Source organism: Onychomys torridus, chromosome 2 (genome assembly GCF_903995425.1).
Source record: "Onychomys torridus chromosome 2, mOncTor1.1, whole genome shotgun sequence".
Taxonomy (NCBI): domain Eukaryota; kingdom Metazoa; phylum Chordata; class Mammalia; order Rodentia; family Cricetidae; genus Onychomys; species Onychomys torridus.
The window spans coordinates 122367651-122386521 of record NC_050444.1 but is presented as its reverse complement, the minus strand read 5'-3'; the positions used below and the strand labels follow the sequence as shown (position 1 = coordinate 122386521).

Sequence of the window (18871 nt, the reverse complement as noted above, 5' to 3'; positions counted from 1 at the left end):
TGGGGAGGTCACAGTGCTGACCCTACACGTTCGCCATCCTTTCTCCTCTTTAGCTGACTAGTCAAGGCATTTAAACCTGACACTACAGATCCTTTCCCCCAAGTCCAGATGTGCTCAGCTGGAGAGAGAAAGGGGCTCTGTGCATGATGGAATGCTGTATTGAAAGTTAACCCTGGACAAGCAGTCTGGGAGCTGTCCTTAGCTACCTCCTTACTCTGTCACTGACCACAGCTTCCTACCTAGAGGGTGGATCACATTTTATCAAATCTCCAGGTCTCAGAGCCTCACAAGACCCATCTATTTCTGTCTCTGATGAAAAGCTGCCATGACCCCGACATCATCCAAACTCTTATCATTACTGTCTAGATTCTTAACTAGTCTCCTCACTGCCCTTGCCACCTCGGTGGTGACACCCTCTGTTGCATTCTAATGGTTACTCAATGAGCGACTAGTTGCAGATAAGACTGTTTGAGAATCGGTGGTCATTTCAAATGCACATTCTTTCCAGATCTGTCTTTCCCTACCTCCATCAGGCAGAACTGCTTCCATTCCCTCTGAGCATCTTATATGCTCTATCCAGAGAGGACCAGCCCATTACTATGCCTGCCTGAGGCTCTGGATCCAATTTCTATTGCTTAGTAAGTCCAGTGGCTTGAAAGTTACTGGCAGTGGTGCGGGAGGGGAGGGTGTCTTTCTCTTTGTTTTTAGGATTTTTCTGCTCCTGACATGAGAGGTGAGAGTGAGTCAAATGTTCCCCGTTTGCTACTGTAGCCAGCTCCTTGCTCATTTCCTTTCCCTAGAGTTTGCAGGTACTTACTGTTCCCTCTGAAGTCTCTAGCTCTGACTGTATTTTGGTTTAAAAAGGGTGTGATGTACCTCTGGGGTCCATATGGTTTAATACTTGTTCCAGTGGCCATATACAGCTGAAATGTGCCTTTTCTTTGTGTTTCAAAGTCAACGGCATGCCTTCTGCTGCTTAAGTCTCTATTCAACATCTATCATGGAGTTGGGGAGGGAACACAGCAAGATATAGCATTCAGGACCTCATGGTTCATGGGATGAACTCATAGCATCACAGCTTGGATTCAGTGCTAACCCTGGCCCCTCCATTTCTAGCCAGATGACTCTGGGCAACTTACTTAAATTTCTTTGGTTTCACTGTCATCTGAAATGTTAGCTACTGTATAGGCTACTCTGAAGATTACATTAATTAATACAAGTGCTTAAAATAGTGCCCAGAATACAGTTGTATTTTATAGACATAGTTCATATGACTTATTTAGTAATTATTAAATATTATATTATGCAGAATTCATCCTATCCTAAGAATAATGTTATAAGCATCCAATGATGATAACATGAATAATTATTGAGCACTGGCCAGTTGCTTTCAATCCTTATGTTATATTTTCAATTTCTGACAGCAACAGTGTGTGGTGATAATTTATTTGTGATGAAATGTGATATTTTATTTGTATGTTAATAAATAAAGTTGCCTGGAGATCAGAGGTCAAATAGCCATTAAGCAGAAGTCTGGTGGTGGTAGCACACCCCCTTAATATGATCACATGGCAGGCAGAGTCTCTGTGTGGTCAAGGACACAGCCAAGCGTGGTGACACGAGCCTTTAATCTCAGTACCAACCATAGAGACCTGGAGGTCTGTACAGACAGGCAGTGATGAGGAAGTCATGTGGCTGGACTTAGAGCCAATGAGAAAGCAGAACAGAAAGGCAATGAAAAGACAAATCAGACAGGAAGAAGATCTCTCTGGGGAAGTGATGGCAGCGAGGTGGTAAATTAAGGTAGTTGTGACTCTCTGATCTCTTTGGCTATTACCTCTGTATTTGACTCCATGTTTCTTATTTACTAAGACTGTTTAGAATTTTGTCAACAACAGTGTGTCTTTTGACAGATAATACTGAAGTTGACAGTCATTCCTAATTCAAATATGAGAATTATTACTTTTTGAAGCCATGTTTAAGATCCTAGTCACTTGTCATGCAGGACTCACATTGTTTGTGTCATACTGCAGAGAATCATGGAGTTGGCCTGACCTAGTTGCCTTGAGAGGCATGTGTCATAGGTTTTTCAGGTTAGAGTCTGTGGCTCCTGGGCCACTGTGTGCCTTTCAGTTCCAGAGAAACTGAGGCACTCCCTCAGGCAGGGCAGTGGAGCAGTAAGGCTGCTTTGTTTTCCTTTGTATGTTTCTCTAGACATCACAGAAGCATGGGAACTTGACAGGACAATTGGTCACCTCATCACTCATGGGTGTAACGATGCCTCCTTTCTCTTGCTTAAGGAAACATTCTGTGAGGCACGTGAGTGATATGTTTATAGGGACAACCCAGAGTCAGCTTGGTTGCATTGTAAAACATCGATAGTCTTCCATCCTCTCCCTGTTCATGGACCATCTTTTCGGAATGACTTGGGACAGATGCCTCACATGGCCTCCTGATATTGCCACCCAAGCCATCACTTGCTTCTCCTGCCACCCCATTCCCACCTCTGTTGAAGTGGGTGCCTGAATTCCTTGGCCAAACTGCCCATGGAGGGTCTCTGACCTCCTTCTGGGCAGCAATGGGCAAGTTGAAAGTGCCTCAACTCTACTGCCCACCATACCACCCCAAATAGATTGTAAGTTGAAGAAAATTGATGTAACTCTTTAGTTGCTGCCATCCAAGACAAATTGAGAAAACAGGTAACCCTTTCAATTCCACTGGAAAGCCTCTGCTCCTCTCAATGGTAACACACATCACAGAAACATCATGACCCTAATCATTCATCTGTGGCTTAGGATGCACCTCCATTCATTTCCACAGCTTATCTCTGAACACAGTAATCCATTAGCAATGTTATTGCCAAGTTATGCAGCAAGGAAGGCTTCACGAAAACAGCATGTAGTGAGATGAAATTTGGCTCAGGGTCAGTAATGACTCTCTAAGCCCAGCCTCCACACAGACCTCACTAACTTTCCCCCAACAAGGACAAAGATTCCTAAGGATAACTACACATACACACACTCCTCCAAAAGACAGTTCATTTGTAAATATACAATAACTAACAACCATATTAGATTAAAATATTTTCCTAATGGCAACAAAATCTGTACTTTCTTCTTTGTAACAGGAGGCAACACTTGGCCTTGCTAAGCAGACCAGGGCCATCAATATATATATATTCATGTATTGCTGCCATCAATTTAGGGAACTTGGTTCAAGTAAGAGAATACTCATATCTAATCATTGTAAAGAATAAAGGAAGTTCTATGACAGAAATCTAAAGGCATAGAGGATGTCAATGGAACTTGATGTAGTATATAAGGAATACCACCCACAGACACCAAGGATGCCTCTTGCCCAGGAGCCCTCAAGAAATCTCTTTCTCTTGGTTTCTTGGCAAGAGTTTTTCTTTTGCTGAACCAAGGGACATGTCCTAACAGTTGGACTTTATAAAGAGAAGCCAGAGCCAAGGGGAGGCTCAACGTCTCTGGACAGGAATGCAGGAGGTGCAGCTCTCCAAAGTCAACTTACATTTATCCACGTTTCTCTTCTATTAGCTTCCTATAGCTGCTGTAGCAACTTAGCATAAATGCAGTGGCTTTAGACCACAGAAACAATGAGGCTAGAACAGTGGCTCTGGGAGTAAAGTGCTCACGACAGAAGCGTGAGGACCTGAGTTTAGATCCTGAGAACCTACATAAAGAAGTGGGACGTTAGAGTGTGCACTGATATTCTCAGCACTGAGTAAATGGAGACCGGAAGTTCCAGGGAGCTTTTTAGTCTGCAGCTGTTGTTGGATCAGTAAGCTGCAGGTTCAGTGAGAGATCCTAGCTCCAAAAAACGAAGGTGAGAGCAATTGAGGAAAATAGTTAATGTTAACCTGTGGCCTCTACACTCATGCATGTGTGCATGAGTACACCAGCACACACACACACACACACACACACACACACACACACACACACACACACACCTGAAAAGTTACAATTCTAGACATCAGGGTGTGAACAAGGCTGTGCTTCCTCTGAAGGCTCTTGGAGAATCTGCTTCTATGTTCTAGCTTCCAGAGTTTGCCATCTTCATAGTAAACAGCCTAGCTTTTTCCAAAGTCTGCCCCTTCTCTGCCTCTGCTAATTCTGTTAATTTGCCCTTTCTAACTTGGATATCCCTTCATCCTTGGTAAAAGGACCCTTGAGATTACTTAGATTATGCCAATGATTCAAGATAATTTCTCCAAATCCCAAACTTTAAGCCCACCTATAAAATCTCTTACTATGTGAGGGGACATTCCTAAGGTTTTTGAGGTAGACATCTCTTTGTGTATATGGTAGCAGAAGACATCATTCTGCCTAGAACATCTGTTCCCCGCAGTGTTGTATGGGGAAAATACTGAATGAAGTATTTCTGTGTTGACAAAAAGACTATCCATATTTCTATGGCCACATGCTTCTCAGTCTCTTCAGCAGGAGAAATGGAGACTCCCAGGATATTTAGGACGTGAAGTACACTCCTTGCCCAGGAGCCTCCAGGAAATTCTTCTCCCACTGGCCTCACCTAGAGTTTAGTCTCTGGCCCTTTCCTGCACCAGTGAGAACACCTTCACAGATAGACTTTAAAGGCAGAAGTTGAAATGGAACAGGGCATCAACTTCCCTGGGTAGAAATGTGGATGGATGGCTCTCTGAAGGAAATTCAGAATGTTGGTGCCATGAGGCCCCAAAGGATGGACCCTGGGTTGTGACAATGATGACAGGAAGCCAATTTCCCCAACTCAGCTCTCAGAAGCCCCTTGAAACGTCCCCAAGAAATGAAACAACTGCACAGTTGTCTCTCTCTCTCAGGGACTCCTGGCTGCTTTCATGAACATCTAGCAGAGCGTTTTCTGTACCTTTGAGGCAAAGTGTCAGAGGTACTGGCAGGGCAGGTTTAGGATGGAACTAAAATTGTATTAGCCAACAACATCCCAGGGCAGAGGATTAGTGAGTGATTACTCTCCCGACATTACCTTACACTCTTTTGTATTTAAGCATTGGGAACAAATCTCTCCCAGGTATTTCTGAGGCCACCAAATTACACTGGTATACTGGGGACCAGTTTCCCAGAAATGATGCAGAGATCCACATGCGATACTTGTTGACTTTTCTGCTACACAGCCTTCCAGAAGGCCGCAAATGCTTCCCAGCTTCTCTAATCATTAGCATTTGTTTTACCCTAGAGCTCTTTTTCACTGTTGTTTGTTTTTTGTTTTGTTTTGTTTTAGACAGGGTTTCTTTGTGTAGCCTTGGCTGTCCTAGAACTTGCTTTGTAGACCAGGCTGGCCTAGAACTCACAGATACCTGCTTGCCTCTGCCTCCCAAGTGCTAGGATTAAAGGAGAGTCATCCACCACCACCGCCCAGCCCTAGAGCACTTTTAAAAATTACCTTTTCTACTTGCATTCCATGGGATCAGTTCTAAGAACAGCATGGCATTTTACCTGAGCAAGCGAGTTTGATCATGGGCTTCCTAATCTGAGAAGTAGAGACTTTTCGCTGCCCTACTCACTAACAAGGATGTCTCAGTCATCTTTGCCATGGAAATCTTTACCACAAGTATTTTCCTCAGTGCTGTCCCATGTGGCAGCCTTGGAGAGCTGTGGATGAACCTCTTCTTTCCTGGGTTACATGTGCAAACTTGCAGTCTCTCTTGTCAGCATTGCTGCCCTCTGTAATTATAGAATCCCTGAGTTCCCAAGAAGCCTGAGCGAGTTGTTTAGTCTAGTCTTTATTAATATATAAGCAACAGCCACCAGGAGTAGGGAAGTTGCTACTTCGGCATCAGTCTGCTGTTGGAGTGTACTTAATACTTAATAGTTGTTAGCTTGCAGCGGTGAGGAGGCTGCTTCCCCAGAACTTCCATCCCTTCATCCTATTCTGACTTGAAGCACCATCCTAGAGAGCAACTTACTCACACCATAGAGTATTTCCAAAAGTGTGGCAGATAGCTTTCATTGTCTCATGAGTATTTCCAAGTGAGTACACAAATTTAAGTAAACTTATTAATTCTTTAACTCATGTTTAATGTTAAGGCATTGCAATAGAGAGTGGAGGCAGTGTATAGGACAAAATTGGTCTCCAATGGCATGGAGCCTGCAATCTCAAAAGAATGTGAAGAAATTAATGTCTATGCATATCAACAGGAGTAGATAAAAACTAATAAATACACTGTGATAAAGCAGAGTTTCTGGGGCTCGGGGGCTATGGTTACAGATTGAGCATTTGTGAATAAGACTATCTGAAATCCAATACAAGTGAAGCCTGGGAGGGAAGGGGAAACGAATTGGAGGCTTGTCTGGAGATGCAAACCAGCAAGCAGGTAGATCTAAGATGTTAGAGTTTAGCCTGGTGAGGAGATTGAGGAAGAATGGAGCTGAAGCCCATGAAGAAGGGAATAGTTGGGTAAGAAGAAACTGAAGAAGAGGGCATGTGGGTTGCTGTACGGTATTGCAAAGAAAATGTGCCTTTTAGTAACAACAGAAAGCAGTGGCATGGTTTAAAGCAGGAGAGTGGCAGGGGCTGACTTATATTTTGCAAATGTCATGCTTGCTACAGTGTGCAGAGTAGATCGGACTGCTGAGTGAGTGCAGTGACTGGAAGGAGACCCCATCAGCGACTGCTCAGACATTTAGGCAAAACTGGGGCTCAGGGGCTATGGAGACAGAGGAATGTTGGTAAGTATCTGGAATGTAAATTGTGTGGGGTTTGAGAATGAATTGAAACAAGGAAACAGCAAAGGCTGCTGAGTCTGGCATTTCCAGTTCAAGCGGCTCCTTCAGTCCTTAGTCACTTACTGTTGTGGGAAAAGAAGTGAGGAGGAGCAACTTTTTGAGATAAAGAGAAAAGGGATTGGGGTTTCCAAAGACACATGGCTTATGAGGAAAAACCGATTTGTCTTCCTGTATCCGGAGTAAGTAGCTTCAGTCTGTTGATTCTTCATTGGTATAGCTAAATACAAACATCCACCTTGTAGTACACACTGATGTAGCCAATGGAAACATAGGTATTTAAGATGTGATACCTCTATAAAAGACCTCCACTCCACACAGTTCAATTGGTGACTGAACATTGTTATTATGGTTAGTTATTTGGCGGCGCTCTTACCCTTTGAGGAAACATCCCGAAACACGACAAATCCACTAACAAGGGTTTTTATTAAGATAGGAAAGAAAGAGACAGACGTGAACAGGCCTGTGGAAAACACATGTGGTCAAGGGAAAGAATGAGACGGGGGGGGGGGGGGGGGGGGGGGAGCATGGTGCCGGTTTATAAAGGGTGGGCCACACGTGCATACAGGAACCCATGTGGCTTTTCCACACATGCGCATAGATCACATGGCTGCATGCGCGCTTTATGAAACCATGCAAAGCCATGGGGTCCTAGTCACGTGAGACGTTTTGACCTGGAAATGGCTATTTTGAACTGGAAATAACTAGGTGGAAGTGTCTAGGTCTACTGGGCATGCCCAACCGTGGGGGCATGTTGTGAATTCATCAATTATCATAGTACATATTATGATAACAATCTATGGAAGACTTTAAGGGAACTGAGAACATGGGTAACTCTGATAGACATGGGAATATACATTTGTATCATTATGACAACTTGACTTGGGGCCTATGATGATAGGAGATGGTTTCATAAGAGACTTCAAGTCTCAAGTAAGTGCTTTCCAAAAGACAAAGGGTGGGGTGGGATTCTAGAAAAAAATGTATATCCAAAAAAGCTTAGAGGGCTTGTTATAAGACCTCTGGTTGGTTCAGTCTACTGGAGTGTAGGAGCTGATAGAAAAATCAAGGAAGAAAAAGGTAGGATGGGATCCAATCTATGAGAACTTTCATGGTATCTTAGGAAGCTGGGACTTCATACTTTAAATAATGAGATACCATGTAGGTATTTTTATGTAGAGTAGTGACTGGTCAGGCTTTTATTTAAATAAAACTCCAACATCACTATACATAAAAGAGAAATATGTTTGGGGATTCGTTGGAAGTCATGGCTAAGCCCAGAGAAGTAAACAATGAAAAGTGAAAAAGATAGTTAAATCTGGAGCATTTAAATTCTCCAATCTCTGTTGGTCAGTGAGGGGAAGAGATTCAGAGGATGAAGAAAGGGGTGCTGCTGCTTCTAGCTTGCCATCTGTTGGCTGGCTGTTTTATTCTGAAGTATCAGCCTCATGCACGGATTCCCACGGATATAGACCCCATGCCATGGGACACTATGGCCACTGCAGGGCCATAAATCATATATCATCTGACTTTATCCTCCTTTTGCCCACTAAATGAAAGAATTATTTAGCCGAGGGATTCTCACTTCATGCCTTGATTGTCTACAAATTGGCTTGAATACATGATAGCAAAGATGTTAGTCTAAATTCTGCTTTGCAAAGTTCAATTTCCCCAGAGCAATTTACTTTTAAAAAACTAATCATTCTAGTATTGTAGATGAACCCCACTGAAAGGCATCTAGCAGAAGTTCTCATGTTCACTCTGTTTGGACACACACTGTCAGAATTCACTAATAGGAGAGGAGAAGTGGGTGACCAGGGCCACTACCTGTTAGTTATGTCATCTGGAACAACTTGCCTTGTTACCTGAGCTTTATGTGGCCATCTGCAGAAGAGGTCAGACCCTCATGTCTCAGCCCATATAGTTTTGCAATGTTCTAAAAATGGGGAACAGGATCATCATTGTGTGTTGGTCACACAGTTGATCTGTGAATGCCTAGAAATGTAAATGTGGTACTAGTTGAGCCTGGGATATTTCCATTGTCCCGACACATGTCGCCTGTAGGTAGCCGGCGAAGACTTGCGGGTTTGGTGGAAGAGTGTTCCACTCAGGCGGGCTTTAAGTCTGGATTTCTGCATCTTTTAGCTTGGTAGCTTCAGATAGGGAACCTAATTTCTCTGGATTCGTTTCTATCACATGAATAAAAATACTTATTTTACTGGGCCGTGAAGTTTTAAAAGACCGCCTATATTTTTCCAACCCCTGGCATCTTTTTAACCCTCTTTCCTGATCAGCTTCTCCTTTTGATCAATAATCTGTTTTTCTGTCTAATAAAGAGATCTAGGGAGTATGTTTTCAACAATATTTTATGAAAGACGTTTATTAGGCCATAAAAAGCAATGTTAACATTTTTACCCACTTGCTGGGACATGAAGTTCTACAATTCCTTTTTATGGGTAAGCTTGTTTTTCTTCATATTTCCCCCTTCTCCTGCACTCAAAGTCAGCCCAAATATGGTAACAGTAAATCATTTGGATCGGATTAATGCATGTCCTTGTGGGTTTAGACACTCCTCAGTCCCTCTGCTCATCTTAGAGACAGGGAATTAGCCAGCTCATCATTTGAATCGTGTTGCCTATAGAGTCACTCAGGACTCTAATTTCATCTGTTTTTCTGCCCTTTAGATCCCCCACTCCAGAGAAAATCAGGGCTCTGCTGGGTTCTGTGGGCCCGACAGGGACTATGCTTTTCAACTTTGCCTGCCACTGCTCTACCCCCCAAGTACCTGTTGCTTCTCTTCCTTTGCAAGCCACATTCTACAAGGCTCTTCTTCAGTCTCCATGGCCTACCACCTCTGCCTGTCACTTTGACCTGTCCTGTTGAACACGTCTTGGCGGACTGAGGACAATCCTCTGGGGATAACTGACCGTTGTGATTCTGGTTAAGGTCATGAGGTGCCCTCCCAAGTAACAATGCTTACTTTTTAAAAACCATCTTTGAAAATCTCTTAAAATCTCGTAAAATACTCTAAGAGTGGGGAAATTGGTTGCTTCCTTTTTTCTTCTGCCCTGGTCCATGAAAGCTGAGAAGTCGCAGTAGACCTTTATCAGTTATGGTTTTAAGAATGTATCTAGCTTTGCTCAGTGGCAGTATCATAGCCAATGAGGTTTATCCAAGGCGCGATTATTGCTAATTGAAAACTTTTCCCAATACCCTGCCATGATGACTTGAAATATAGTCGGCATTGGCAATTTTTGACAGTCTCTACGGAAAAAAAAATGTATCTGTAATGGACACACTTTCTGGACATCATGATCTTAGGAGCGAATGTTAGCCAAATCAATTTGTGGAGGAATTGCACAGAGGATGTGTCTCAGTTAGCACACACATGATGTATAGCTCAGTGGCTCCCCAGAGAGGGGCATTTGATGCCAGGAGAATGCAAAATGGTTTTGAGGTGGTTCACAGCAGTTAATAACATGGGGTCATGGAGGAAGGGGACTGTCTTATGATTCCAGGAATAATTACTTTGGCTTACCTGTCCATATGGTAGTAGGCTGTAACATCTGTTGGAACGTAAAGATCAAACCCAGGGTCTTCCCTATTGCATTAGTTAAAACTTCCCTACTAGCAAGCGCTTTTCCACCAAGCTGCACGAAAGCCTCTCTTTCCGAGCTAAGGAAGTAGGCATCAAACGCATCCTCAGCACAGCAGCAGGCAGCTGTGGTTTAGTGATGTTACTTTCTTTCTTTAATTGTAATTTTATGGTTGTCTTTTGCCATTTATGGTTCTTTATGGACATGCTAATCTTCTCCCCATGAGAGTTAAGTAAAGTGTCCTTATAAAATACACTTATGTGATTAAAGTGATTAAGCATTTCAAAAGAAAGCATAAAATGCTCATACAATGGGTACAAACATGCATCAACAAATTCATGAAAGTGATACACACATAATTACAGTTGCAAAATGTAATTAGTTGAGCGAATATGATGCCTTAAACTTTTTATTGATGTTTTTCTTGTTTGATTTATTATTTGAGAATTTCATATACACATATAGTGTGTTTTGATAAAAAAAAAAAAAAACCAAAACAACCCACCCCCTCTGCCCTGGCCAGTTCTTTCTCTATACCCCCTCTGCTTTTCTCTGCCAACTTCTTAGGCTCTCATAAAAATCCACTTAGTGTTACCAGCACAGGCACACGGGTGCAGGGCTATGCAGGAGCATGGGAGCCTATCAATGTCTGCTCAGCATCCTTGAAGAAAACTGACATTTTCCTTCCCTGGCAGCCATCAACTGCCAATAGCTCTCTAGCTAGGAGTGGGACTTTGCGACACTCCCATCCATGCTGGGAATTTACCAGATTTGATCTTGTACAGGGCTTTCATATGCAGTCACAGCCAGTGTGAGTTCATGTGTGCGATAAGCCTGCCCTGTCTGGAAAGCATTGTGTCCCAGCAGTCTGTCACCATCTCTGTCTTTTACAATCTCTTTCCTTCTTCCTCTGTAATGATGCCTGAGACTTGTGGTCAGAGGGTGTAATGAAGATTTTCATGCAAGTGGCCGAGCATTGCATGGTCTCTTATTCTCTGCACAATGAGTTTTTGTAGTAATTTTCATCTGTTGCAAAAAAGAATTAAGCAAAAACCCCAGTGCCAGGTGTGAGTTACTTGTTTTCAAGTTGTTGGTCATTGGGGTCCCATAGACAGCAAAAACATTACAAAGCCATTACTATTGTTCTTGGTTACCCTGTAGAACTCAGTGGTAAAACCCTATTGCTGAAAACATTACATGTGTCATAAGACATGGAGAAATAAAACCAATACTGGAATGTTCATCCCTACTGGTTAGCTTCTTTAGTGCTAAAAGGTTTTATGCACACTAATGGGAGAGAAAAACAATTAACAATATTAGCTACTATGACTCCCATCAACTGTAATAACTATTGTCCTGGAAAGATGTACCCACTGGCACAATAGTGGTACAAATGTTATAGGGGCAGCCAAATGCTTTCAGATTGACTTTTATGGCTTCCTCCATAACCCAAAACTTTCATTGGGTACTGTTAACTGATCCAGAAATATATGAGTTGGTAAGTCATAGGACCTCCAGGAAAACCTACTTCTATTCTTTAGCTCAGTGGTATCAATCTGCCTCTTAAACGCATATCTTTAGAGCTATAGATTAGTGTACCTCTCAACCCTCATGAGTATACCATTGATAGAAAGCAAGGGACCTGACTAGGAATCCCATTCCTACATATTATCTTAGTATTTGTAAATAACTTACTAATTCATTACCAAATAAATAACTTACTTAAACATTATTTGTCTTAAATATATATTTAATTTTCAAACTTACTGTGTTAGATATATATTTAAACAGATGTCTCAGAAAGTCTTACAAAGAGAATATATTGTTTTACCTGCATGACATTAACTAAGCATTAGTGTAATTAGCCTGCTTGTTGGTGTGATTCAGTTGTTACTGGCATCTTCTACATAGTAAGTTTCTCCTCCAAATAAACAGTAATATTTATGCATAACATACTTTAAAAATACTAAAATCTGGCTCACTATGCCCAGATGCACCCTTCCCAGAATATGTATTTATTATAGTTACTTTCTTTTCTTTAATAGTGGAAAATATCTATTTATAGGGTCATTGAAAAATAAAACAATATAATGGAAACATAAGTGCTTTTACACACCTGAGAGTAAATGTTCAATTAATGGCAGCTTTATTTGCCTTTTTATTATCATTTTGCTCCTATAATAAAAACAAAAAAAGAAAGGCAAAGTATTGCCTATGAATAAATAGAACTATATCTTTTCCTAGAGAGTTAATGTAGATCTTAATGAGTTACAAAATAAATTAACAAACAAACAAAAAACAAAACAAAAAACAAACAAACAAAAAACACAAAAAAACGAAAAGCAAAGCAAAACAAAACAAAAACCCATAGCTTTATGTTCAAGGCAGGCCTATTGTTAACCATCAGTGAAAACCCTCAAATGCGTAGGAAAGCCTACACATGAAAATAATTGAGGTAAAGTTATGCTAAGGTTTCCTACCTGAATCAGTGTGTAATTCCACACACTCCAAATGATTCCTTTCTTCAGCTATTTCTCTCTTTGTCTCCCACAAGTTGTGTCTGGAATGCTTCCTCTCTCTCCAGTCCCTCTTTTGTAATTCTAATGGCCACCAAGCTCTGTATCATGAACTTTTAAAGCATCTTTCACACTCTTTGCCTTTATTTTGCCCAAGGTAGGTCTCCCACACTCCCTGTGCCTTAATCTCTTCATCCCCTACCCCACCCCTGTACACACACACACACACACACACACACACACACTTGCCCAAGGTCTTCCAACCCTTGGGCTTCTGCATTGGCTTGTAATTTACCTTCTGCTCAGGTCTTGTGGCAAGCCTCCTGTCCCTGTCTTTTCTGTTTGTCTTTGGAACACATGTGCCCTCTCCCTGGCAGCTCCTGGTCTGATGTCTTCCTCTGGCCCAAACCCCTCTTCTAGCTTCCAGTCATTCTTCAAAACTCAGAGCAGTGGTTCTTCTTTGGACCAGTTGTCTCTGACCCCTGTCCAAACCTTCAATTAGGCCGAGTTTCTTGATTATATATTTCATTTCCTCTTTAGCCTTTGTCTGAGGTTAAACTTACCAGACACCAGTACATGGGAGAAAGAGCATGCTTGGCTGAGCTCAGCATTTTGTCTCCGTACCCAGTGCAGTAAGTAATAGGCATAGTAAGCACTCAACATATAGTGATTGAATGAATGAATGAATGAATGAGAGAATAATTTGCCCTTAGCACACTAGGGATTTGCTTGCTTGTTGTTTAAATTTAAAAAATATTTTATAGAATGTATATAACATAAAATTACCATTAGTGTCCCTTGTTTATTCACAGTTTTATGCAACCATCACCACTGTCTAGTTGCCGAAGATTTTCATCACCCAAAGGGCAACTTCATATTCATGAATCAGTCACTCCCTGTTCCCCACTGCTCCCCAGACAGCCATTAATTTGCTTTCCATTTCTGTGGATTTGCTGACTGTGACTATGTCATGTAAATGGAATCATCGCTGTATCATGCTACAGCTGCCAGTGGGAGTGTCTGCCTCTCCATATAGACTTGGGCTTATCATCTCCTTTCTCATCAGCACAGTGCCTTGCACGTAGAATGCATGGAAAAATCCTATGGAAATTAAATCATTTTTCTTTTTACTTGACATACCAAGTGTATACCCGAGATATGTTTTCAGCTCTGATAGCAAATATGTTGTAGTATTTTTCCTTGGTGGAAATTAAACTGAAGAAATACAGTACATCTAACCTATTTACTTTTACTGTTGTATTGTCTGCCTAGCTTATATATTAAAAATGATGCTGAGCTGGGCGGTAGTGCCGCACGCCTTTAATCCCAGCACTCAGGAGGCAGAGCCAGGTGGATCTCTATGAGTTTGAGGCCAACCTGGTCTACAGAGCAAGATCCAGGACAGGAACCAAAACTACACGGAGAAACCCTGTCTTGAAAAACCAAATAATAATAATAATAATAATGCTGAAAGTAAATGTATGATTCTAGAAAATACAGTAAAATAGTAAAACATAAATAGAATATTGAGAACAAAAGGGTAAGCAAAAATAAATTAGCCATGTAGACTACTAGGGAATTATCACAGTTAAGGAGATGGCTGGGTTTCCTGCACACCAAGGGTGGGGAAACTTTTCTTTGTAGGTCCTGAAAAGAATCACAGCTATTTTAAGCAATGATGGCTTTTAATTATAATAGGGGAAAATTCTAATTTATTTATTCATTCCTAAATTCTTTGTAAGTGGTCACTTTGCACTGGCCACTCCTCTGCAGCCTGGTAGGTCTATGATGTACTAAAGTACGCAAAGAATTGCCAGACATAATCCATGCACGGTCCTGGCAGCGCTGTCTGCTCAATATCAAATCCTGTTCTGTGAAGTTTCTCAGTTCAAAGTGATTCCAGAGCAGCAGGTTTACTGAGCCCATCAAGTGGAAAATACCAGCCTTCCTTGTAGCAGTGGGTGGAGTTTGGAAGCTGTTTTCTGTCGAATGGTCTGAACTTCAAGTGTTGCAAGGGGACCTGTGATCATTTCTACACAGGTCTACAATCATTTGCTTGATTTTGTACCACCTGGCAAAGATTGAATCCAAAATAGACCACCTGTTAGACATTACATTTTGATCAAAATAAGATCACATGGACTGCTTCATGATTTGAAAACTTACCCATGAATCTGGAAAAAAAAAAAAAAAAGGAATGTAGTTCAAGCTATTTTCTGCATTTGCAAAATGCAGTCTTGGCATATCAGCGCCTTGTCAGAATACAAACACAGCAGCAGGTTCTCGTGGGAAATTTTCATATTTTTTCAGCACTTGATGCTAGTAAAAAACAAAACAAAATACAAAAACACTGAGTGGACTGAGAGGAGCCAAAGCACTGCCAGAATTGGGTTCTTGGTGTACCGAGGAACAACAGCAAGGTTATTTGGGGAAGCCGTTCTGTGAGTTTCCTGAAAACTACGTCAGCACATCACCCCATCCCAGCAGTGCGGCACTGGAGGCATGCACACTTCCCCTCCCAGCCTGAGAATGATGAGGAAGGTCATGGTCTACAGCTACAGAGGCCTCAGTGAAATCCTATTTTCATATTATAGTTCCAAGAAGGCTTTGGCTGGAATAAACATGGGGTGGGGTGTAATTCAACTAGACATTATTAGCCGGCACATCTTTTCTTTCTTGAGTGTAACCCACTGAAACACAGTTCACACGCATCTATTTACTGAGATGTATGTACTAAGTAAAAAGTATTACATTTGAAAGTCAGATTTGCTGATGAAGCCTGCTAATGCAAGACTCATAAGAAATTGGTATACCACTCACATGTCCCCCAAATATCTAGTATGTTTCCAGCAGTGCCAGCTCACTGAAACTGTATCCCTGAACCGAATAGATCAGGTCCTTACAAAGATTGCATTCTAAAAGAGAGGCAGAAACATAAACAACAATCACAATGAATCATCACACTACATATGCTAGAAAAGGCGAAGAATCAAGAGAAATGGATGGGGAGAACAATGTTATACTGTAGTCCAAGTAGAACCCATTGGAAAGGTGCCTTAGAGCCAAGACTAGGAGGTGGAGTAGACATGGCTGGTGAAAGAAAAGCACCCCAGAACCCCACTAGCTACAGGTCTCCTGCTAGAAGCATGCCTCATGCATCTGGGGAAAAGGAGGAAGCCCAGGGTGGCTAAAGTGGAGTTGACAAGGGGTACAGAGGTGGGAGATGAAATTAGAGAATTAGAGAGGCTGGGTAAGGGAGTGAGTAGTTCATAGCTTTGTGGCCTATAGAAAGGATTGGGGATTTGTCCAGCATGCCATGGAAGCCAGAGGATGGATTCGATCTGTTTTCTATTTTGAAATCTATTGTCTTCAGTGGGGCTAGACAGCCTTGGGAGGTAATCAAGAAGCAAAGCATGGGGAGCCTCAGGAAGCTGTTACCAAGATCTTGGCCAGCAGGTAGGTGTCCTGAGCCAGACTGCCAGCAGTGAAGATGGTGAGCAATAATCAGGTCCTGGTATTGTTTTGGCAACTGAACCAATAGATTTCCAGATGGATTGGATGTAAGATGGAAAACAAAAACACATATTTTCCTTTATTCAACCAGTCTTCATTCTGACACTCTCCTATCAATCTACTCAATGGAAAGCACCTGGCTTCCCCTCAACCCCCAAGGTCTGTATTTACACTGATGGGCAGAAGTGATGTAGTCTCACTGTTAGCTTGTGGAGAGTTAACAGTCTGATGGAGCATGTGGTAATAAACACCTGATAGGACAGAGAGAATGACCAATTGTCCGTGGAGAATTGGCATAGATACAGAGAAGAGACAGTCAGCCTGGGTCGTACAGGTGGAATGAGCACTTTGGAGCACTTGCCAATCAAAGCTTAGAAGAGCTGCCTAGGTGGAGGACAGGCAGACAAAGCAGTGAATACTGTTTCGTAAATTTGAGAAACTATAGTACTTCTGAGCATCTGAACACAGTCCTAAGTAGGAACGCTGAACAAGGAATCTGGAGAGGAACCCGGGGATCCCTCTGCAAGAACAGCAAGGGTTCTGAACTACCAGCCTCTCCCTTGTAGTCTTAAAAATAACAGTCAAGCTTGAGATGCAAGCACAAGGCAGAGAGAGTTAATTGGGAATGCTGTGGGCTTTTTGAAACCTCAAATCCCACCTCAGTGGTACCCCTTCCAACAAGGCCACACCTCCTAATCCTTCCCAAGCAGTTCCACCAACTTGGAACCAAGCATTCAATCATATGAGCCTCTCGGGACCATTCTCTTTCAAACTACCACAGACATGGAGGAGGAATGTGGGTGTGTGGGAGATGACAGCTAGCAGCAGTGTGTGGCAGGTTACAGGGCATGTAACAAAACGAACTATGACATAGGGGAGGTGGAAGTGACTCTATGGGCTGTGGCCACCTATTGATGGGTTAGAAAAAGGGGTGGTGGTCCGAGTCATGATTTCAGAATAATCTGGAAGATGGAATGAGAATAGGGCTTATTTCCCTCTTGAGCAGAAATAAGGAAACAATTGTTTAATTTTTTGATAGTTATCAGATCTGGTTGGAACTGGCTCTTACTGAAAGCTGTTGTGAAAGCACTAACTGAAGACAGGGGGTGTTACCTGGAGTCTCATTCATTTTCATTTTTCTCCATCAAGTTTCACGATTGTCACTGTTTGTTGTCCTGTTCTAGGAACAGCTGTGCAGGATGGAAGGGACTAGTGGATTTTTTTTTTTTTCATCCCATCCATCAGCTGCTTGCCATGTGATCTTGAGACTCTGAGAGGCCAGGAATCATGCCGGTGTTTTCTTCTTACCCGTTTTAAAAACACAAAGCTGCTTCTCAGTGTTTGCCAGAGCAAGCCCTCTTGCTGTTAGGCCTGTGTGAACAATCCATTGAAGATTAGGATTCACCACTTGGGGAACTGTTTGAATTGACTTGGGCCACCACACCCTCCACTGGTGTTTTGCCAAAGGAAAGAGTTTAAGAAATTTGTTAAAAGATGAAGTGAATAATTTATCACAACATTCATTTGGTAGTCTCTGCATAGAATTAGAGTTAAGAATTCTGTTTTCCACAGCTGAGGTTCTTCATATTAGGGCATATCATCTGCTTTCCAGCCTCGACCTGTCTGTCAGCTATCTGAGATAATGCAGAAAAGAGGCATACCAGAATCAGCCAAGCCACACACGTGGGCAGGATAAGGGAGTTGTAGGTGGGTAGTGGGCCTGGCAGTGCTGCTGTGAGTACTTGGCACCAGGAAGCACTATTGATGTTGATGATGACGTTACTGTATACGGCCATTGTTAGGAATGTGGCCATCCCATCGACACCATGTCAGATTTATAAATCCCGTTCCCATTCTTCATTCATGTTAACGTCTGTCCTGTCCAGGACTTTGCTTGAAGACTTCTGGGAACCCGGGTATCTCCATCATAACCACTCCCAGCAAAGTTCATTTTACCTGCTGGAAGGTTGGTCGCTTGTGCTGTGTCAGCTGCTTCTTGTGTTAAGGTAAAATCCATCCTTTGTGGTTTGAGACCTTGTGCTTTCTCGGTCCAGGAAAGCTCACCAAAGTCTAGGACATCCTCAGTTGTGGTACTCAGTAGAAGAGCCAGAAAGAACTCACCTATCACTCCGGGTCCTTTAAAAATGGGCTAGTAGCCGGGCAGTGGTGGTGCACGCCTTTAATCCCAGCACTCGGGAGGCAGAGGCAGGTGGATCTGTGTGAGTTCGAGGCCAGCCTGGTCTACAAAGTGAGTTCCAGGAAAGGCGCAAAACTACACAGAGAAACACTGTCTCGGTAAACCAAAAAAAAAAAAAAAAAAAAAAAAAAAAAGGCTAGTGTTCACACGTTCACACAGAGAGTACATGAAGCATAGAAGCCATCTACTTAGCCCCATTGGTCTCTTGCCCTCTTTTTTTTTTTTTTTTTTAAAGGGGATTGATTTGTTTATTTTATGTGTGTGTTTTGCCTAAGTGTGTGTATGCAG

The 18871-nt window shown here is 42.3% G+C and overlaps 1 non-coding gene across 1 annotated transcript; it reads left to right on the top strand.

Annotated features, from left to right (window-relative positions):
- Positions 1-9893: 9893 nt before the first annotated feature.
- Positions 9894-10034, top strand: LOC118579076. The gene has a single exon (XR_004944434.1). It is a non-coding gene; the product is annotated as a U4 spliceosomal RNA (small nuclear RNA).
- The last annotated feature ends 8837 nt before the right edge of the window (positions 10035-18871 follow it).